Source organism: Pseudochaenichthys georgianus, chromosome 21 (genome assembly GCF_902827115.2).
Source record: "Pseudochaenichthys georgianus chromosome 21, fPseGeo1.2, whole genome shotgun sequence".
NCBI classification, from domain to species: Eukaryota; Metazoa; Chordata; class Actinopteri; order Perciformes; family Channichthyidae; genus Pseudochaenichthys; species Pseudochaenichthys georgianus.
This window is the reverse complement of record NC_047523.1, coordinates 13,873,355-13,897,242: the sequence shown is the minus strand read 5'-3', so window position 1 is coordinate 13,897,242 and position 23,888 is coordinate 13,873,355. Positions and strand designations below refer to the sequence as shown.

The following is a 23,888-nucleotide window of genomic DNA, read 5'->3' as shown; positions in this document are numbered from 1 at the left end:
TGTATGTCTGCTGCAGGAGTTTATGGATTCATATCGGGATCGTTTTACATCTACACGTTAAATATGAGCATCGGGACGTCAACAAAGAACAGAAGACTTGAGATCTGGTGAGTCCTGCAACTGTAATGGAGTTAAACATGTATTTAGATAATCCTTAGTTTGTGAATGTTTTATTTAAGGTTACGTTTCTTCTTCTAGTTAGCTGAGTTTCTTCCCGTTAAGTGGGTATGCATCATTAAGAGGTTGTTAAATCTTAAGAAGCCCTGAGATGCTGTTTCTTGCAAGATGTTGCGCCCAGGAAACCTGGCTTAACAGGTGGCTGCTAACATTAGTTTACAGTTTATTGCAGTGCTGCCCCCACCCTCTCGTCTCCAACACTGGATAATTACACATAAACATGCAGCGGGGTGTCACAGTGTTGTCGCCAAGTTTAATGTAACGTTTCACAGCTTTCTTACAGCGGAATCTAGTTTGTTAATGTTCCGTAGCCAACAGCTAGCATAGCATAAATGGCTAACCGCTAACGTTCGGCTAACTTGCTAGTTAGCTCTGCTCTATATATTACAAGCTAACATGACTAGCTAATGTCACACTGTGTGAACTAAAATACTTTGTGTATTACTACATCATACATGCTTGGTCCAAATCACTGCTAAAATATTTATTTTTAACAAAATTATTATTATAGTAGGCCTATGTATTTTTGTTGCATTTTTATCACACTTGGTATAAACCATTTGAGTTCATCATTTAAGAACAGGAGAATGAAAATAATGATTTGTGGTAATCAAAAACAAGGTATTTAATTAATACTTTGAATATTAATGACTAAAGAAATAGATTTGAAAATGTATAGTAAAGAAACACTCAGCTATGCATGAAATAACATAGCAAAAATAATTCGAGTAATGTTTGACCCATGTTGTGCCTTAGAAGTGTAGTGATACAAACATGATTTGTATTCAAAAAGTAAGAAAGGAAAAATAAAAATTTGAATTGATGTTGATCCAAAACAGGTTAATTGAGGAATACCTGGAATCCTGAATGATTAAAGTCATTTATTGCAAAGATATTTACAATAAAACTAATTCGGGACACTTTTGATGCATGTTGGTTGTATGTTATGTAACAAAGGGTTAACATGACAGCTGTGATGTTCACTCTTTTGACAGAGCACCAGTGGACAGTGAGGACTATAGAAGAGAAGATGTGATTGCTTTGTGTGGAAAGCTGCTGACGCCAGCCGGTGACTCCTCATCAGTTTCTCCAGGCAGCACCCAGCTATTCTTCCATCTTGCAGATGAAAAGACTTTGATATGTGAGTAATAACTAACATAATATTGAATGTGGTTTAGAAAAGTATTTAAAAATACCACACATTGTACATGTACAGGACAATCAGACCTTGTTCAACAAAGATCATCAGACAATTGTTTTGTCTTTTACAGCTGCAGCAGAGAGTCTGAGTTTGAAGAAAACACTAAAATGTTATTTAGTATATCAATCATTTACTGGTCTTGAATTTCCTCACTGGATTACAAAATGCTCGAATCTTATTGTGCAGGGACATTGCAGATTTAATCACCTGAAGATGAAAATATAGATTCAGCGATATGTACCATTTTGAGGAAATAAACTGTTAGCGGTATTGACCAAAGCTCCGCAGCTGTAGCTATGCGCTGCTAATGAAAACTGTGCTCAATTTGTTGGTTTTTCTTTTTTATTAAGAATTGACCAAGCATATCTTCCTCTTCGAAATCCCAGTTGTACTTCGCTAACACGCAGTGCCTGGGAGGGTGCGTTTGATTGTTCCCACCCTTACCTCATTTATGGCTAGGTCATGTTAGACAAGCAATCCAGTGGTTAGTTTTAGGGTAATCTCCATTGTTTGATTTTTATGTATTCACTTTAAGAGAAAGGGATTTCAGAAACAAGTCTCACAAGTTTGGCTCGAGGTAACATTAACAAAAGCTAACTGTTTTTAGACTATGTTCCCCCCTTCTAAACGTATGAAATGAATGAGAAAAATATGAACGACTCTTCATAGAGCCACGACCACACAGCTTTAAAGTTGTAGGAAGCTGAAGCATTGCATTTGTGCCAGCGCCTAGTTATAGTTTCTAAGGCAGTGGTTCTCAAATGGTGGTACGCGGACCCCTAGGGGTACTTTGGAGTACTGCAGGGGGTACGTGAGAATTTTATGTTAATGAAAAAAACAACATAAGTAATGCATTTAAACAAACTACTAATAGTAGATTAACTACTTTATTCAAAGATTTACAGTCATTCTGGATAATAAAATGGGAAAAGTAAACGGGGTGCTCTCTTTTCCTCTCCCTCTCCTGACTGCCCGTCAGTCTCGTGCAGCTCGCTGAACCTGTGAACCTGTAATAAGTGACCCGACAGTAAAGAATACACATAGTTATAACTGTTTAGCTAGTTCCAGAGTAGATAAACTAGCTAAGTGTGTTAGGTCTAACTCTTAGTGTATTTAATTTTGCTCCACTCAACGGTCCGTCACAGCGGCGGAGCTGTGATCATGCAGAGCTGCATGTTCTCCGTCAGCAGCAGCTGATCTGATCTCTCTCTCGTCCGGTTAGACTTCACTCGCGTTTATGTCCAAATCTGTCAGATCTAGCTAGTTCTAGTTAATTATATGACTGCCTGCTTATCAAAGGACACCTAAACAATAAGCGTTGCTTGGCAATGGCGTGTGGCCGCAAGTATAGCGCAGCATTATGCATATGCAGTGTTTCCCACAGATCTGAAATATACTAGGCAGTGTGCGAAAAAGTACACGTCCCACCGTCCGGGACGTGTTATTTACAATATCGGACAAGTAGATCTTTCAATTGACTTGTCCGACGGACAAGTGATGTTTTTCGCCCTGATTTATTGACAAATTATTGATAAATTCAGTTTACAAAAGGCAGAACTCATTCGCAAATTGTACGTGTCCGCCATTGTTCGTTTCGAAATGTTAGTTTCGGTTCTGCTTGTCGATTCCTAAGGAAATGCATCTCGCCGCTTTCTGTACTAGACGGGGCGGGGTCGGAGCGGGGCGGGAAGTGTAGTTAGGGCTGGGCGATTTGGCCTAAAAATAATTTTTTTTTCTAACTAATGGACAATTTTCGATTTAAACCTCGATTTTTTTTCTGTTTTTTTCTAAACAAACCAGACCAAGGCAACATTTCAATACATATATAATAATAAATAAGATTACCAAGTAGTCTAGGCCTATGTGAACAAATCAGTTGTTCAAGAATAAAAAAAATAAAATAAAAACAGCACCACGGCACTTGGCTGTCATTAATGTGCAAAGATTTTTTTTAAATCAAACTGGAAAAAAAATCTCTTGTATGCCATCCCTGAAAAAACTTGTAAAATGAAATACAACAAATAATAAATAATGATAATGAAATGAATAATAAAAAAATACCCTCAAACAAAATAACATCCCTTTAACTTTCTAGGAAGTTGTCTTTCTACAGACCTTACACAGAACAGTTGTTTGTTCTATGTATGACCGCTTGTACCCGAACCACTTCCATACAACTGAAGTAGCACCTTTTTTAGGAATGAGTTCTTCATCTGTGTTCGTGGACATTTTTATGGTACGTCTGTCGGTAAAGCGGTGAATGTGATTGTAGTAGGCTATGTGACTACCCGATCTGCAGCTCTGCACATGCGTCGAGATATTATTATTGCTGAATATTAAATGAATGTACAGTTTATTTGAATACGTTTGTTTACAGATGTGGGTAGCATGAGACAACATCCGGAACTACCAGAAATGAAACCAGCCGTGACGTTTTTCCTGTATTGAGTATTGATTACAGTGTTCAAAACCATATTAAATGAAAAGTCATGAAAGAGATAAGGAGGAGAAAAGGCGTGTTTAGTTATATATGTAATGTACAATGTATGAGTCCTCTGTTATGCTCAACAACGAACACAGCATAACAACAGCAGATCGGGCAGAGCTGCAGAGCTGCAGATCGGGTAGTCACAGGCAATGTGGCTGAGTTTTGTGCGCGTTCTGGAAAGTGAGAGAGTAAGCTACTACGGAGTCCCTTAAAGCAAAACAAATCTGCGGAGTCTAGAAATGTTTTAAAATCGTGATTTTTCGGTTCAGCCATTTCACAAACCGTAGGAAAGTAAAAATGCAAATTAATCGTGAAATCGCCCAGCCCTAAGTGTAGCACATTGGCAGGGTTGTGAAGCAAAACTCGGTTCCGAGTAGGAACAAATAACAATTATCCGGTACCGGGATTAATAAGAGTTGTGAGGACAGGAGGCAAGACCGAGCCCCGTGGACCGCAGCTCTCTCTCTCTCTCTCTATGCTCCGTAACAGCTAGTGCTGCGTACCGGTACGCCGAACCGGTACTGGACTTGTAAAAAGTTTCGGTTTAAGTCCGGTTAAAACCGGAACGTCAGGAACCGGTACTTGGACTCGCAAAAAAACTAGCACTTACGTATATTCTGGTGTCTGTGGTTATTTAAACATTCCCTGATGAACGTTATTCAGCGTCAATAAATGAGTGCTAATCGCAGTGTGCTCAGTGTACAACATCACATGTCATTTCACCTTCGATTCACGGTTTGAAGACGTAGCGTTTCGCCACATGCTAATGCTAACCGGAAATGAAGGATTTTCAGAATGAAAGTATTAAGTAAATAGTGTGAACTTCCGTTTTTTTCAGAATAAAACTGATTTAAATTAAATAGTGTATTTAATTCAAAATTACGCCATATCAACATTGATTTGAATTTCTAACAGTATGTACATCACTATGTATGTAGTATGTACTGTATAATGTACACATGTAGAGTTGTAGAAAAGACATGGTGTACAGACAGTACAGTAAACTCTGACTGTACAGTCACTACAGTGTAGCCTATACTGTATAGTAACAGTGTAATGTGTATAGTCTACTCTACACTCTACCTTTCAGCAACGTTTTAGGGATTTAGGCTCAGTCAGCTCAGGGACTGTTTGGTTACTTTAGTTTGGTAAATAAAATAAATGTTTGAACTTTGTAGTAGTTCACTGTAGTTGCTGTCATAAGTCATTTGTGGCAAAACATTTTTTTTTTTACATTTGTACTTTTAGAGAAATGTAGACACAAGTTGGAAGGGAGCACAATAAACCTGAGGAGTTTGAATTTGAGTTGATTATGAGTTAATTTTCAATTAATAATTAGCTCACAATAAGTTCACTTTAGTTACTCACACAACTTGACACAAGCCATGGGTTCAGGTCTGGACTTGAGTGAAGCAGCCTCCCTGTCTGTGTCCTCGCGCTGTCCTCACATCCCCGGACCCCCAGACTCGGAGGAGCACAGGGATGTCAGTATTGTTTATGAAGCAGGGTATAGAAAGTACATTATTGAAATGAAAATACTATTTATTTACTTTTACAAACAGTGAGCAGCTGGGCAGCTGCAGCATGTGTATTGCAGGACATGTGTAAGCGTGCAAGCGTCTTTGAGTTATAGAAAAGCGCTAGGCCTATAGACTATAAATTAGGGATGCACGATATTGTTTTTTTTAAACCGATATCGATAACTTCCTGCTTCTCAAGACCGATACCGATAACCGATAATAAAACAAATGTACGCCACTAATTATTTTAACACATTTTTTTCCTCGGCCGCCCTGTAGTTTCAGAGCGCATCGAGTTTAAAATACCATCTACACGCTGATGCTGACAGCCCCGCTCCTGCCGCCTGCTTGCATTCCACGCTCACCGGCAGGCACCGACTGGCCATCTGGAGGACCGGGAGGGTGTGTGTGTGTGTGTGTGTGTGTGTGTGTGTGTGTGTGGCCCGAGCGAGCGAGAGAGAGACCTTACGTGCATTGTTGTTGTTAGCATCTGGTGCTAGCTAGCTAGCTGCGCTAACGGATATAAGGAGCTGTTTAAATGAAAACAGAGGAGCGACATTTCGCCACAACTGCACCGAGCACTTGACTGTATGCAGGAAGCAGACAGTGGGACATTGTACGAGAAGTCAGCACACTCAGCTCGGATACATGAACATGATTGCAGCTTCTAGGCAGCTCCGGTTCGAGCATATGCCTTCAGTTGCACATAGCTCCAACGTGCGCGTGCACACACACACACACACACACACACACACACACACACACACACACACACACACACACACACACACATACAATGTATTGTATTATTGTCTTCGTACGCTTCAATGGCGATGTTTCAGGTGACTGATCAGGTTCGAAGTATTAGGGAGCGCTGGATTTGTGAATATTATATTTTATATTATCGGGGCTATTAATACTGGTATCGGGTTTATCGGGATGACGTCATAATTCCTAATATCGGATAATTATCGTGCATCCCTACTATAAATATAATGTATTATTATTATTAGGCCTATGTGTTGGACATGTGTGGTTGGAATCTGTCTCACAGGCAGGTTGCAGTGTAACATCAGAGGAGACTGGGTCAATTGTACATTCTCAAACTGCACCACTTAGAACTAACTAAACAATGCAGAGATTATTTTTATATAATTGTATTCAATAACCGTAAGAAATTAAACGGTATGAAGTGATTTGTAAATAGGAATACAGATTTGACTTAATGTTTTCATAAATATATTTTTCTCCCAGTTTGTCATGGGACTTATCTTTACCCTCTTAAAGAACCGGAATCGAAAAGCAGAACCAGAATCGTTAAAATCCAAACGATACCCAACCCTATGTGTGATGCAGTAAAATCTTACCTCTCACTTACGTTAGCGGTGTCGTAAAAACCGTGGGAAAATGTAAAATACGATGGCGAAGAAGAAGATTCCAGTGGCCCCAATTTTTGTCCATTCTGGACAAGTGAAAAATGTATTCGGACAAGTACATTTCCAAACTCACCTGTCCATGGACAAGTACTCTCTCAAATCTTTTTCTCACACTGCTAAGGCGGGTGGTCCCAAATTGCAAGGGTTGCTGAATAACACATTTTATTTATACATGGGATAACTACAATAGGGCTGCAACCAACGACTCATTTGATAATCGATTAATCTATCGATTAATGAAACGATTAATCGACTATTACTGTATGCCTTGCACAATTTCTCAAACGCTCTTATTTAGCCATCAACTTTTAGATTTAGCTTGAGGTTGTTTTAGGCATGTGGAAACTAGCAATGAAGACAAAGATGAATACTTGATTCAAAAATACATATATTATTAAATTAACTTAACAAATTGTTTACAAAATTGACATTGCTTTTTATTTAAATTAAATAAATAATATTTCACATCAAAAGAAACGGCAATGTTTTAACAAATCATATTAAATAATCTGTTGACAGAACTGTAAACAGAATAGCTGAAACTTTAACAAAATAAAGAGTAACTCAGTTACCTCTAATCATTAACCCATGTTTGTATAATTGTGTTAACTCCGTGTGTTGCTGCTAGCATACATAACACCTGACGTGGAAATGTTACTCGTGGATGGGGCTACAGAGCTAGAAAGACAGTCGAACCCGGTGCATTTCTCCGTCTGAATGTGGTGCACTTTTGCTAAATGTTTAGACAAATTGCTCGTGTTACCGCCCTCACATGCTAAACACTCTTGACAACGAGCATTGTCCACCTCAAGACGGGTAACATTTAACCACACCTTGGACGCTTCTCTCCGCCATCCCCGCCGTGTGTTGCTGCATGGAGCAGCTGCGTGTGTGTAAACTGCCCCGCCCCCTCACACACAGACGGGGGAGAGAGATCTAGTCTGGATCAGAAAGATCGAAAATACACCGAGCATATACGCATTTGTTTGTCTTTTTGCATATTAGAAACGAGTTGGCGACACTAAGACTGCGAGATAATGTTTGTGTAGCAATAATACATGACCTTTCTCAACTCGCTGTTTGAGCAGTGTGGGTTTTATATTAACAGTTACACATATTTCAAAACGTGAAGTGTAATAACTGCAGTGGCCTTCCTGTCACTGAGAATAACAAAGGTTCCTCAGTGAAGCACAAGCCCATGTTTCTCACTAAATTGTACAACTTATTAAAAAGATCAGTTCAATGCAACTAATGTCGTCTTAGTGTTATTGCATGATGTTAAAATTGGTTTGCCATGAATTTAGTGATGGATTGTAAACATTTTAAATGTAGCATTTAAGTGTTTCTCAGTTTCAATGTTGTTTTAATAAATGATGGTGCAGCACTGTAGGCCTATCAGGGCTCGACATTATAAATGGCCCGCTGGCCCGGAAGCACTATTTAGACACCCCGGGCCAGCATAACATACTTTCCACTTGCCTGCTCGGGCCACTAAAAATATTGTTTAAAAAAAAAATGTTTCCTGTAGTATTGGTATTTTGACTAGCGATTTTGTTAAATTGTTTCGTTTATTAAAGCTACAACATAGCGTTTCGTGAGTCGCTTGTCGTTGTTGGGTGAAAAGCAAACGGCTGTTTGCTGCGCAGCGCGAGCAGGCTCCCGTGAGCGGTAGCGCGCTCCTTCACTACAGACTATCGCGCCACCTAACCATTCGCCAAAATGTTTTTAATACCAGCGGTAACCGGCCAAGCGCCGTGCAAAAAACAATCTTCAAATAAAAGAAAGTCACCGGAGGAGTTAAAGGAGAGTGACAGGGAGCATGAGAAGAAGAGGGAGGGAACGTTTCAGCCAGCTTGATCGATGGAGTTGGCTTCTATAGAGTGGTGCAGTGACGCGTCCTAAAACCCTTTTTATAATCTATCGATTAGATTTATGATTCGAACATTATAAAAGTAGGGTAGACATGTGGAGATTATCCGGCTGAACAAAACGTGCATTTATCAAACAGGTTTGTTTTCCACAGACCTTATTTCCAGCTATTTTCCAAAACCCTGTGGAGAAATCCCATTGCTTTTTGTCGAGGGAACCAGCCGCTTACTTCCTGGTTTTATGACGCGTCACTGGCTGCACCTTTCAATATGATGCCAATATAAACAAGGTCTTCTGTCGGCTCTGTACATCAATGCCGACCTATGCTGACAAGTAAGTGAAGATTATAAAATATAAAGGTATTGGCTTTAGGGAAATGTCCCAGCAGTTTAGGATAATGAAGGATCTAATCTGATCTATAGCCATTACATGTCTAACTCCTAATGACAGGAAGGCAGGAAGTGCATTATACAAATAATAATACTCATAATAATAGTATAGTATAGTGTAATAATAATTTAAATGTACGGTGTCCTTGGGTGTCATGAAAGGCGCCTAAAAATAAAATGTATTATTATAATAATAGCAGACATTTTTTAACAATGACCACAATATCATTATTTTAATAAACCAAATATGAACAATTGAGGAAAATGAGGAAGAACTGATTGTTCAAATGTTGTAGTAATGTACAGATGTAGCACTCCAGATCAGACTCAAATGGGTGTGTCCCAGTCAAAAGCCCAGCGGATGCCAGTGGCTGGGGGTGTTGCCAAATTGCTAGAGGGCGTTGCCCAATTTCCCCATTTGTTCAATTACAGGATTTAACCATGAGATGGCGCTTCATTCACAAAATACACAATGGGTGTTGTAGAAACATCAATATTTTAGATCAAATAAAGTATATAGTTTGCTTTATGCAGTATATTTCTTGTAATATTGTACAGTAGATTGAAGTAAATCAACTTATACATTAAGATAAGATAAGATGGACCTTTATTAATCCCGTGGGGAAATTCAGTAGTTCAAACAGCAACAGGGTGAGAGTGAAAAACAGGACGGCACAGATTCACACAGATTAATAAAATCAAAAATAAGATGAGCGATAAAAATAATAATAATGAGAAACTATGAAATAAGAAATGAATAAAACTAAAATGTAATTATCATATATTATAATGTATTGTATTATTAAGTAATATCATACATTAACCCCATTATAGCAGATGCCACATTGAATGGATGAACACATGTATGCATCAATAATTACAACAGAGTATTTCTAAATACAAGTTGTAAAAATACTTATATGTATTTAATATTAACCCTTTGGAGTCGACCGTCACGCCGGCGTGATCAGATCACATGACCTGTTCAAGCCGGTGCCGCATAAAAACAACAGTCCGGACAACATTGCCGTGTGTTTCTGTCGAAAGTACTGGCTTGAAACTATATCCCAGTCTTTGTTTCATGCAAAAAGACCCAGTAAACACGGAGATACGATGATATAAAGTTAATACATTTCAAAAGTATGAAATATGGAAGCACATATTTGAATATCTTCGCTGCATTTGATCATTTTACGAAACGGAAAATACTGGAAACTGTAGATCCTGCTCAACAGGATGTATATGTGTATTTCTGTCGAAAGTACTCGCTTGAAACTATATGCCAGTCTTTGTTTCATGCAAAAATACCCAATAAACACGGACATACGATGATATAAAGTTAATACAGATATATTTCAGAAGTATGAATAATGGAAGCACATATTTTAATATCTTCGCCGTATTTTATCATTTTACGAAACGGAAAATACTGGAAACTGTAGATTCTGCTCAACAGGATGTATTTACCAGGGAGGGGGTGAGGTAATCAGGTAAACGGAGTGAAACGAGACGAAAATAGACGAAGAGGGACGGCGGGAACCGAAGAGAGACAGCGGGAAATGGAGAGAGACGAAGATATACGAAGACAGGCGGCGGGAGACGAAGAGAGACGAAGAGAGACTGCGATTGAAGTAAAGTGACAGACAAACATTGAGAATTTAGATATAGTTAGATAGATTTAGAGTTTTGAAGATTCAACTATGATGAAGAGAACTCTGAACGTGAGTCAAGCTTTAAGCTTGTTTTTTGACCTGGAGGAGGAGGAATCTGTGATGTTGCCCTCTGTGTCGTAGTTGACAGAAACCGCTTTGAAGCTTGACACAGATAAAGACAGAACAAACTGATTTTTGTACATAATGTGTATATATATATATATATATTTGTATTATATTTATAATAACACTTTTGCCTTATCAGAATGAAATCCCATGCTACCTCAATCAAACTTTCACATTATCATAGTGACATCCCATGTATATATTTCCAGCTTTTAAATGGTTTCGTTGTGTATGTTTGTGTTATGAAAAATAAAATCATTTTCAAAATCTGTTTTTACGTTTTTTTTGTGTGATTTTGGGTCCAAAATGTTCATATAGTAGATCACTGCTCTAAACAAAGTCAAAAATCCTACATCCATACGAAATAAATATAATTAATTATGATGAATACGTTAAGTCTTCATTGTTTTTCACTTTTCATATTATCATATCTCAATGCACACATTCATATATTGTCACTCACACATTCATGCATTTTGTTCTCATATTCATATAATGTAATGCTCATATTTATAAATGTTGCTCTCATGCGAAATCTACTAAAACAAAGTATGTCATGGTGGTCAGCTGTTAAACACAAAAGTGTATCTTAAGGGCTGTAAATATAATAAGCCTGTTGTCAATTTTAGACACAGGCTTATTATATTTACAGCCCTTAATAACATTCATTTTCTAGACTCAATGTGTGTCTTGGCCGTTTTCTTTGTTCCAAGCAAACGAGTGCTTTTTGTTTTGAAATCACTTCCGCGAGTTTCGCGGGCCCCCCCCCTCGCTCCACTGATCATTAGACCATTTAGTAAGGTAAAAAGCAAAAGGGCAAAAACGCCTCTCAGACGCTCTTCCGTTTACTTTTTTAATAAAGAAAAACAAATGGTCCGTAGATACACGGACTCATATAGCCTATATGTATACTGTAAGGAGAATGTATGTGCGTGAGAGGACCAGTATGAATTACGGCATAGAAATATGCAAAGAAAACCTACAGAGTGTGGGGGGGGGGGTGACCCTTCCTCCACACATTCCGATGGCCAATTCGTTTTAAACACAGGACAGCATAGGCAACATGGCGGGTGGGGGCTTGTGAGCGGTCTGGTCAATGTTTGTAAACACAATCCCCAGGATGTGTCCTAATCAAACCAAAAGAGAAAATGCAGATATCATTCTCTCTCTCGACTCGCTGGTATCTCGAGCTGAGTGCTCATTGGTGTTCATACATTTACACCTTCCTTTTTTCCCATCAAGAGGTTGAAAAAGATTGAGTCCTATGTTTCCAATTGGTTCCCAAATCTGAACATTGACCAGTGGCATAAGATCCGGGTAAATGAGAGGGAGCCCCCTAAAAACAGATCCCAAAATAGCGTCCTGGTTTCCGCAGCAGATAGGCCTACAATATATGGTGTCTGTTATGTCAGTTATTTTAAATAAAACGTTGAAAACTGAACTTGAAAATTGTTTCCTCTTTTTATTTTATTTATCATTTTCGAGACGTGGGGAGACGTGTGTGATTAAAAATTCATTTGCAGAAATGTAAAGTAATCTAATCTATTCATATTATTGACGGGAAGAGCCGTGTAAATGGGTGGCCATATATGCATTTGAAAAGCAATATAAATCACAGTTATTATACAATAGGCACCATCAATAACCATTACCTTTATCCAATTCAAACTTTGGACGGGAAAAAAGGAAGGTGTACATGGTTGGGCTATACCAGGGGTCTTCAACTAAAATTCAACGAGGTCCAGTTAGAGAAAATGTCCCCATGCAAAGGTCCGGAACATCAAAATGTCTAACTTGCTTCATGAATTAGTGTGAAATATATTGAAGTGACCTGTAGCTTTATCAACGTCTGCATGTAATCAACAACTGACTGCCAATCAAATAAAGAAAGTACAAAAACAACAATATTTATTGTAAATTAACATTACTTAAATACTGTGGATATGTGTAATGTTCCTCTCGGGCTGCATTTACAAATAAAATAGACAACATAAATAAAATAGCTTTTGAAAATATGTGTTTAAAAGTGCTTAATTTTAGATAAATCAAATAAAGTGTAGCGGCAGCTTGAGTTTCCCTTTTTCTTTGTTAACCGTTTCAGATCATGACTTAACAGTTTCAGCCGATTATAGAACAACATCAGTCTTTACACATCATAACAATTGAAGTTTCTCTTTCTTTCCCTCTTATATTGCAGTCCCTCACTCACTTTTTTAAAATTCAGTGTGAGAATTGAGCTTGAGCTTGTCCTGCCAGGAGTTTGTAAACCAGGACTGAAATGGTGTCAGGGCCATTCTCATACACATGCAGGTGCTCATTGGTTACAGTGATGCAAACACAGGTATGGTGAAAAAAGAGAGAACTATACGAAGCAGAAAAGAAACAGAGTAATACACCATCTGACAAAGGCCTGTGCTATAATGCTTCAATTAACTGGCTATTCTACTCAGATCAATAGGAGACAGAGATGTTATAAATCAAGGGTTTTTATTATTATTTACAGTAGGGGTGGTGGGGACCTTTTTCCTTTCAATTTTTACAACATCCTCCGAGGGCCGTACAAATTATTGAACTCAACCTCGGCTTAAGAAAACTAAAATCACAGCCCATTCATTTGGCCTGTCTTTCATGCTGTGCAAAGAAAAAGCAACCTCTTAATCCAGATATCTCACCATGACTCACGCATGCATGCACGTGCACGGTGTGACATGACCACCAACACAGAAAGATATGGACACAAGATGTGTGCAAATGTATTTAGTATCCTATCCATGTGAACATGATTTAAGTGGGGGGGGGGACCTAACCTCCTCTATGGGGGTCCGGGGGCGTGCTCCCCCGGGAAGATTTTTTTTTAAATATTGAAGTTAAAAGCATCAATCTGGTGCACTTTGAGAGCAACATGAAGAGATCTATGGATACATCTCTCAACACCCATATGAAACAGAACTGTAAGCATTTTTTTTTTTTTGGATATTTTACAAATCACTCCCCTTTTAAACTCTATTCTTGTTATTTTTAACAACTTTTTTGTTACTGTCATATAGTATTTTATACCTGTTTTTCATTTAGTCTCATTAACTATATTGATCATATCAAGGTGTGCCTTAACCTCACTGAGCTGAGGTTATTTGAGCCTCTCATAGAGAGCTCTCTTCCACCTGGTTGTCGAAAAGCTCTTTAAATTCGTTAGCATAGCTAGCTAACCAGATGCTAATAACAACAGATCGCCACTGTGCTTACAACTAAAGACACAGCCACGCCAACACTGCGGCATGTATACGGCTCCTTATGGGTACTGCAATATTTTAAGGGCTGGAGCGGCGTTCCGGTGCTCTCTGTCAGCACTCCTTTCAGACGAGACATATACCACGTGAAGACACGTTACGCTTGTGTTGTGTTCAAGGAACCTGGCCAGGAAAAACAGGTACTCGCTTGTTTAATTATTTTTGCAGTCTAGATTTCTTCTTCTTTTTTGAAGTGAGAAGTTGTCCGTCAGTCGGACTGACGGATGGACTCCCCACCCCCAAAACGAAAACTATTCGGTTCTCCACAAATTACACAAGTCGCCCAAATCAGCGTTAAAAAAGCGGGAGGCGCCGAAAAATCCCCTATTAATGTATTGATTATAGCTCCGGGTCCGTATAGGTCGGCGTCTGGGTCCGGATCCGGACCGCGGTCCGCCTGTTGCCGACCCCTGGGCTATACTGTAGGCCTACTGTATACATACAAAGGCCATTCAAGCTAGAGTTCTTCTGGAAATGTTCACATCAGGCCAGAGTCCTGCATCGGGTGACCCGCAAAAAAGGTGATTCGCGGGTGGTATTTTTTCAAACGCTTTTTTCCGGGTTCGGTTCTGGGTAAAACAAAGATGATGCGGGTCGGGTCGCGGGTATTGCATAATAAATATATTAAAATAATAATAATTTAGTTGAATGTTTAAATCCTCAGACTTCTCCCCCGCGGGACTGTGCATAATCATAACCTCTGCAGCGCATCAATCTGCTGCTGTGCGCGCCACATTCGAAATGGCTGAGGTGAAAGTGGAGAATACAGCATTTTCAATAACACTTCCTCAAGAGCGAAATCCAACGTCTGGGAGGCTTTTGGTTTCATCCTAGATGGAGAAAATAACCAACATCCCACGCTTTTTGAGACAAATATGCAACTGCATGTGTTAATAATTGCACGTTTTCACTACTCATATATAGGCTAGGCCAGGGGTCTCCAACACGTCGATCGCGAGCTACCGGTAGCTCGCGGGCAGCTTTTCAGTAGCTCGCCGCTCGATCATCGATTATAGCGTAGTAACGTTGCTTCCTGATTTTTCGGCCGCGGGCCGGACAATAAAGTGTTTTTATTTTAGAATTGTTTCTGTCACACAAATATACAATTGGTCGGTGACGCAGAGATCAAGGAGCAGATGTGACAGCGGCACAGCGACACAGCGACACAGCGACACCACACACAGAGCAGTCTGCTTTCTCCAGCAGCACCAGTCAGAACCAACAGCAGAATGACCCGCTCTGAATCAGTCCGCATCGCTGCGGCTCAGAGACACACAGCAGGGATTTGTGTTTTTGAAAAACACTCGTTATCGTCATGTCAGGTTTTTGGTGGATTTAATCAAGTCTTGGATTGCAGAGTATGAATGTCCTCTTGCTATTTTCAGTTGATAAATACGTGTGTAAAGTTTGTGAAGGCAGGAGGAAAGCTTCCGCGATCACTGTCTCCTCTCTGTTCCTCCAAGCCCCGCCCCCTCCTGAAAATAACTACTAATAAGAGTGACAGGCTGATAGTGACCTGATAGAACCTTTATTATTCACTTAATCACTGATTGAGATGATGAAGCTAACTTAATCTCATACATTCATGGGATTCATGTAACAGTAAGACAGAGAATGTAAGTGTGCACCCACATGCACTATTTTTGTTTTTATAATGCTGTTGTAAAGACTCCTGTTGTCTGCTTTGTTCAGACTCAAGTCATGTGTGTGATGCCACATTCAGGACATTCAGTCTCCTTTTTTTAAGAGAAGACCGTTGCTAGAAGCTGCAGCTAGACTGCAGAAGTATTAGTTTTTTGTTTTTGAGGATGGAAAAATGTCACACACAGATATAGGGAGGCTAGACCTATACAATTGATTAATTATGGTTTATAATTTCATGTCAACACGAAGAAGAAGAAAAGATGGCTGCACTGTTCAGTGTCGATCCTGTGGAGATGGAGATTATAAATCTCCAAAATCATGTTCAGCTCAAGTCTCAGCAAAACTCACAACATTTCTGGAGCCTTGTACGCCCAGAAAACTATAAGAACATCACCAAGCAGCACTGAACATGTCTGCTTTATTTGGTTCTGTATACTTCCCTTTGTGAAGCAGCTTTTTCTGGCATGAATGAAATGTAAATACAGAACAAGACCAACTGATGAACATGTAAATGACTATTAGTGAACCTAAGTGGGTCCAGCATACACCTGTATGGTGACTCCATGCAGCGCCAGTTATCTCACTGACTGTAAAAAAGAGTGAATGCACTTATTTTACACACGTGCCATAAGATGCTTGCAAGGTGGTGATTAAGGCGATGTATTTACTATGTGGGCCATACTAAGAAGTGAACACATTGTAATTTGCTCTTGGACATGTATGTGAATCTTCAGTGAAGTACTTACTATGTTGTCCATATTAATACATGAGAAATTGTCTTTTTCTTGGACCTTGATGTGAAGTTAAGATTTTAGATAAGCTTTAGGTATTGATTTCACACAAAAGTAGCTTAATTCAACTGATGAGTGCTACGTGAATACATGTAAGCGATGTGATGCAAGTAGCTCTTGGCCACTTTCATTTTTTCAAAGTAGCTCTCAGATGAAGAAAGGTTGGAGACCCCTGGGCTAGGCTATGCGGGTTCGGGTCGGGTTGCGGATCTTGTGCCGACGGGTCGGGTCGCGGAACTAATTGGCAATATGTGCGGGTAGCGGGGAGGGTTCGGTATTGCACGTCGCGGGGCGGGAGCGGGTCTTGAAAATCAGACCCGTGCAGGACTCTGCATTAGGCACCTTCAAGTTAAACAATACTACAGTAAACAATCAACACAGTAGGCCTAAATTATGTGGATTAAACCACATTTATTTCATTAAAAATAAACGAAATATGATTTTGTTTGAATGATTAAATGTCATCAGGCACCTTCAAGTTAAACAATCAGGTGCACACTTTAATGTGCCGCCGCCTCCGGACTCGGCTTGACTCGGTTTAAAGAATGCACAAATGTGTTTAATCGTTTATGTCAGATATGGACTAAGTATAAATATATTTGTTCCTGCTCAAGATTAGATTTAACTTTATTGTTATTGCACATATTGCAGGTACTGAGACAACGAAATGCAGTTTAGCTTCTAACCAGGTGCAACAAGCAGCGAAAAGTAATGTGCACAATACTACAGTACACAATTAACACAGTAAATTATGTGGATTAAACCACATTTATTTCGTTAAAAAGAAACGAAATATGATTTTGTTTGAATGATTAAATGTAGGGTGAATGTGGGAATGTGGGACATATTTGCATTTCAGACTTCGGGAATATATTGCGATATGAAGCGGATACAATAAATCAAAATCCAGTACCATTCCGAAATCCCCAGTAATATTAGACACTAATAATACAGTAAACAGGGTTCGTACGGGTGCTTGAAATCCTTGAAAATGCTTGAAATTTGACGTGGTGTTTTGAAGGTTGGGAAAGTGCTTGCATTTTGGGAATGGTGCTTGAAATTGAGATAAAGTGCTTGAAAATGTAAATGCTTGACTTTTACAATAAATTGCTGTCTGACTGAATAGTTCGCTTTTTAGATTAAACGAAAAGAATTGCTTGCTTCTACATAAAACAGCTCCGCTGCACCTTCCCACGCTATGCGCGAGACCTGCAAGTGTTTGTGTTACGTGTGACCTGGGCATTCTGATGAGAGTGATAGATGACTGTGTGCCAGGAGGTTGCAGTTTCAACGAGCGTTGGCTAGCAGAAGATAAATACAAGCCATGGCTAAGACGAGGGTCAAGCCCACGAGTAGCCTCCTGCAAAGTTTGCAACAAATAACGATGGGAGAGTCTGCGCTGACGAGCCACATGAAAGGTACGCCGTAGAGCATTTTAGGTTAGGCTAACGTTGCATGTTACGTTTGTTTAAGCTAACGTTAGCAAGCTGAATTGCGAACTCGATTGAGGGATAATAATAATTGCAGGGGACAATCATTTCAGAGGAGCGTACCTATGTTATGTGCGTTACAGTCGCCATCGTGTGGTGTTCAGAGGACGAAGCACTCACGGCATTTCGTGTTATAGTCATGAAATATAATCTATTGATTTGACACAGAGCGATTTTGAAAGCAATGTATTTCTACTGGTAGTATGTTTCGTGCCTAAACCAAATGTGATTTGCTCTATCGAAATCAGTCGCATTGACCCGAAGACACATTTTCGTTTGTATTACTGGTCTGGGGGAAGCTCGCGAGTGTGTTTGTGTTTATTGCGTTTGTGTACCGGGGAAACACTCACAAGAAACACCGGCTGTTGCTATGTTTGCTGTGACGTTACATTACTCCGTTCAAAAGCTTCAAAGTTGTATTTATCATCTGAATTTGCCGAAACAAGTTTAATATTCTGAAAGCCATGACTTTGTTTATTTGAAAACAGATGAAAACAAACTGTCTTTTATATAAAATTGAAGTATTATACAAGTAAAACTACATTTTGCTTTAATCCCATGTAATTGTAGAATGAACACAGTCTTCCTTTGAAGATGTATAAGTCAGGTGTCTTGAGTAGTCAACATTACCTAAAATCATTGGACACATTTGTAAATATTATTTCCATTGTGAGTCTATTTGTATGCAGCTCTGTGTGATTTTGTAGCTACAATTCAGGCTAATACACTACCAGAGGTGGAGAAGTACTCAGATATTGTACTTGAGTAAAAGTAGAAGTACTCAGATATTGTACTTGAGTAAAAGTAGAAGTACTCAGATCTTGTACTTGAGTAAAAGTAGAAGTACTCAGATCTTGTACTTGAGTAAAAGTAGAAGTACTCAGATCTTGTAGTGAAATTATAAGTACTCAGATCTTGTACTTAGTAAAAGTAGAAGTACTCAGATCTTGTACTTGAGTAAAAGTAGAAGTACTCAGATCGTGTACTTGAGTAAAAGTAGAAGTACTCAGATCTTGTACTTGAGTAAAAGTAGAAGTACTCAGATCTTGTACTTGAGTAAAAGTAGAAGTACTCAGATCTTGTTCTTGAGTAAAAGTAGAAGTACTCAGATCTTGTACTTAGTAAAAGTAGAAGTACTCAGATCTTGTACTTGAGTAAAAGTAGAAGTACTCAGGTCTTGTACTTGAGTAAAAGTAGAAGTACTCAGGTCTTGTACTTGAGTAAAAGTAGAAGTACTCAGATCTTGTACTTGAGTAAAAGTAGAAGTACTCAGATCTTGTTCTTGAGTAAAAGTAGAAGTACTCAGATCTTGTACTTGAGTAAAAGTAGAAGTACACAGATCTTGTACTTAGTAAAAGTAGAAGTACCAGAGTGTAGGAATACTCTGTTACAGTAAAAGTCCTGCATTCAAAATGTTCCTCAAGTGAAAATAGAAAAGTATTCTCATCAAAATATAGTGAAAGACAGTAAAAGTAGTCGTTGTGCAGATTGGTCCATCTCAGAATAATATATATGATATGTTTTATAATGATTGATCATCAAAGTGTTCTCAAAGCTGGTAAATGTGCAGCTAGTCTGAATGACTTTGTAGACTGCAGGGTAGCTGGTGGATTTACTCCAGGTGGAACTAAAGTCTGATTCAACACTTGATTAGATTTCAATCAATCAATCAATCAATCAATCAATCAATCAATCAATCAATCAATCAATCAATGTTTATTTATATAGCCCAATATCACAAATGTTACATTTGTCTCAGTGGTCTTCACAGTGTGTACAGAATATCAGTATGACAATACGACACCCTCTGTCCTTAGACCCTCACATCGTACAAGGAAAAACTTCCAAAGAAAACCCAGTTTAAAGGGAAAAATGGGAGAAACCTCAGGGAGAGCAACAGAGGAGGGATCTCTCTCCCAGGACGGACAGACGTGCAATAGATGCCGTGTGTAAATTGAAAAGATAATACATTTGCCACATAGGTAGGTAGTAATGTTTGGAAATGCATGTGTGTATAATAGGAAGATGAATCTACGAGGATATCCATCCAGGACCGATGATCCAGGACCACAGCCACGACTCAAGATCCAGCGCTCGCGATCCAGGACACAGGACCGCAGGATCATCCATGACTCCGGATCCCAGCGTATATAGACACCAATAAGAACGACATTTGGGGAAGCTGGGTTAATCGGAACATGAGAGTACACAGGTATAGACAGAGAGAAGGAAGAAGTAAGATGTCCCCCGACAAACTAAGCCTATATCAGCAAAACTAGGGGCTGAATCTAATCAGCCCTAACTATAAGCTTTATCAAAAAGGAAGGTCTTAAGCGCACTCTTAAAAACGGATAGGGTGTCTGCCGCCCGAACACAAACTGGAAGCTGATTCCACAAATGTGGAGCTTGATAAGAAAAGGCTCTGGCTCCCATTGTACTTTTAGAGATTCTAGGAACAACCAACAACCCTGCATTCTTGGAACGCAATGCCCTAGTAGGACAGTAGGGTATAATGAGTTCTTTAAGGTAAGATGGCGCCTGCCCATTAAGGGCTTTGTAGGCGAGAAGAAGAATTTTAAATTCTATCCTGTGTTCTATAGGGAGCCAGTGTAAGGCAGCCAGAACAGGAGTAATGTGGTCCCTTTTACTAACTCTGGTTAGTACACGAGCCGCAGCATTTTGAATCAGCTGAAGCGACTTGATTGACTTCTTGGTACTCCCTGATAATAAAGAGTTACAATAATCCAGCCTAGAAGTAACAAATGCATGGACTAGTTTCTCTGCATCGTTTTGAGGCAAGATATGCCTGATTTTTGCAATGTTACGTAGATGGAAGTAGGCGGTCCTTGAAATTGATTTTATGTGGGTGTTAAAGGATAAATCCTGATCAAATATAACACCAAGATTCCTTATAGTCTCACTGGAGGCCAAATTAATGCCATCCATAGTTAGTATATCTTTAGATAATTAGTTTCGTAGATTCTTCGGGCCAAGTACAATAACTTCAGTTTTGGTCGTGTTTAACATCAAAAAGTTTAAGGTCATCCACGTTTTTAGGTCCTTAAGGCAGTCTTGAATTTTATTTAGATGATTAATTTCATCAGGCTTGATTGATAAATATAGTTGAGTATCATCCGCATAACAATGAAAGTTTACAGAATGATTCCTTATAATATTGCCTAACGGAAGCATATATAATGTGAACAAAATAGGTCCGAGCACTGAGCCCTGTGGCACTCCATGGCTAACTTTGGTTTGCGTGATTTCACATCATTCATCCAGATCTGTGAAGTAACTAACGGTGTTAAATACATGTAGTGCAGTAGAAGTACACCATGTACCTCTGAACTGTAGTGGAGTAGAAGTACACCATGTACCTCTGAACTGTAGTGGAGTAGAAGTACACCATGTACCTCTGAACTGTAGAGAAGTAGAAGTACACCATGTACCTCTGAACTGTAGTGGAGTAGAAGTACACCATGTACCTCTGAACTGTAGTGGAGTAGAAGTACACCATGTACCTCTGACTTGCGTTCACTACCAACCTAAAAGTACCTCAACAATTAATCAATAATGTATTGAAAAGTTATTTGGCTGATTGTTTTATATTGGCTCAGCCAGGTTATATGTGAGGCCTAGTCTACGTACAGATCACTAATTTTAAAATATTAAACTTAGTTTTCTTTACTTTAATTTTGCATCCTCGTGTAGAATGCTATCACGACACACACATTTGGTTGTTTATAGCATAAAGAACATCTGATTTAATGTGAGGTAGGGAAATAATCATTTGAGTATGTGTATATAAATATGTAATTTACAACAGCTGTAAGATCCTTGAAAAGCTGGAAAATGCACCTTGGAAATGCTTGAAAAGTGCTTGAATTTGACTTTGGAAAAGGTGTAAGAACCCTGAGTAAACTATTAACACTGTACATATTATTGTTTGCCCGTGGGATTAGGATGATCGGTAGTGAGAGCCGCTGCATTTTCCTCCGGTCGGATGTGATATAAAAACAAAGCGATTATTTTTGTTGTTGTAAACTCACGTGGATTAAATTTAGTGCATTCATTTCAACTCGCGAACATATGATACATTAAATGATCGTGAGGATGATGATTGAAAATCGTTTGTTTGAGCCTGGATGCATTTCCTGATCTAAAAACATAGCGATGGTTTTGTATTTACGCCAACGTGAATTAAACATTATTTTTTTTAAATAAAAACATGGTGAGGTTTAGTAAATGATTACATGTCTCTTATTTAGCATAGAATATGATCCTATCCGTGACATATGGATCTTAACAAATATCCGCTATATCAGATACCTGCAGATCAGCTGTTTATTTCACATGAGTTCCAGTGTGGCAGCTTTTCACGGCTCCCCCTGGTGGATCCATGATCCATTGCAGCTGGTTTCATTATAATTAAATGTATTTATCAAGGGGCGTTTCAAGTCCTGCGGGGGGTTTTCCTTTTCAGCAGGGGCCCACCCCGTGCCGATCACGGACCCGCACGGGTAGGCGTCTGAAACGAAGCGCTACATCTGTAGTTTGTGCATAAATTACTATTGCAACAAATGTGTTAATTTTCTTCATTATTAGTCGATTTTTTTTGGACGAATGCTCCGGGCCAGTGGTTACAATGGTGGGACCAGTGACAATACAATTCCACCGGCCCGGAGTCTACCCCTGCCTATGTACCTCTTTATATAGGCATTTTTTCCTTAACAAATAGTTTTTGCGCTGATCAGGGGGTACTTGGCTGAATCTTGTTTTCAAAGGGGGTACATTATTGAAAAAAGTTTGAGAACCACTGTTCTAAGGTATTAGAAAGTTGGTGTTCTGGAAGGGGTTTAGCATAGGATAAATTCCCTTGGGATGTTATCATGAACTGTTTTACAATCAATACTGTGTGTGTGTGTTTAAGTTTCCAACCCTGGTTCATAGGTCCATCATACAAGATAGGGGATCTATTGGCAGCTGCTGATAATAACATTCATCGTTATGGTTTACTAATTGTTGTCTTTTTGTCCTCTAGGTTGCACTGCCACGTCTACAGTAGCGCAGAATGGTTGATTGGGCCTAAAGTTTTTTGCAGCCAATATCAATTCTCCTACAAACTTGGGATAGGAGGGTGAGTGAACAAGTTATCCATTGGTTGGAACCTACCATTGTTAGACGTACTAAATCCTGCACACTGCTCCTTCAAATGGACAATGTGAACATACAGATGTAGCGCTTCGTTTTAGATGCCTACCCGTGCGGGTCCGTGATCGGCACGGGGTGGGCCCCTGCTGATAAGGAAAACCCCCCCGCAGGACTTGAAACGCCCCCTTGATAAATACATTTAATTATAATGAAACCAGCTGCAATGGATCATGGATCCACCAGGGGGAGCCGTGAAAAGCTGCCACACTGAAACTCATGTGAAATAAACAGCTGATCGACAGGTATCTGATATAGCGGATATTTGTTAAGATCCATATGTCACGGATAGGATCATATTCTGTGCTTAAGTAAGAGACATGTAATCATTTACTAAACATCACCATGTTTTTATTTACCAAAATAATGTTTAATTCACGTTGGCGTAAGTACAAAACCATCGCTATGTTTTTAGATCAGGAAATGCATCCAGGGTCAAACAAACGATGGTCGATCGTCATCCTCGCATTCATTTAATGTATCATATGTTCGCGAGTTGAAATGAATGCACTAAATTTAATCCACGTGAGTTTACAACAACAACAATAATCGCTTTGTTTTTATATCAAATCCAACGGAGGAAAATGCAACGGCTCTCACTACCGATCAC

At 39.2% G+C, this 23,888-nt stretch overlaps 1 long non-coding RNA gene across 1 annotated transcript; it reads left to right on the top strand.

Annotated features, from left to right (window-relative positions):
• On the top strand, nucleotides 1-23,200 carry LOC139435945 (uncharacterized). Its single transcript, XR_011645150.1, has 3 exons — nucleotides 1-107; nucleotides 1,173-1,318; nucleotides 23,112-23,200. It is a non-coding gene; the product is annotated as an uncharacterized lncRNA (long non-coding RNA).
• The last annotated feature ends 688 nt before the right edge of the window (nucleotides 23,201-23,888 follow it).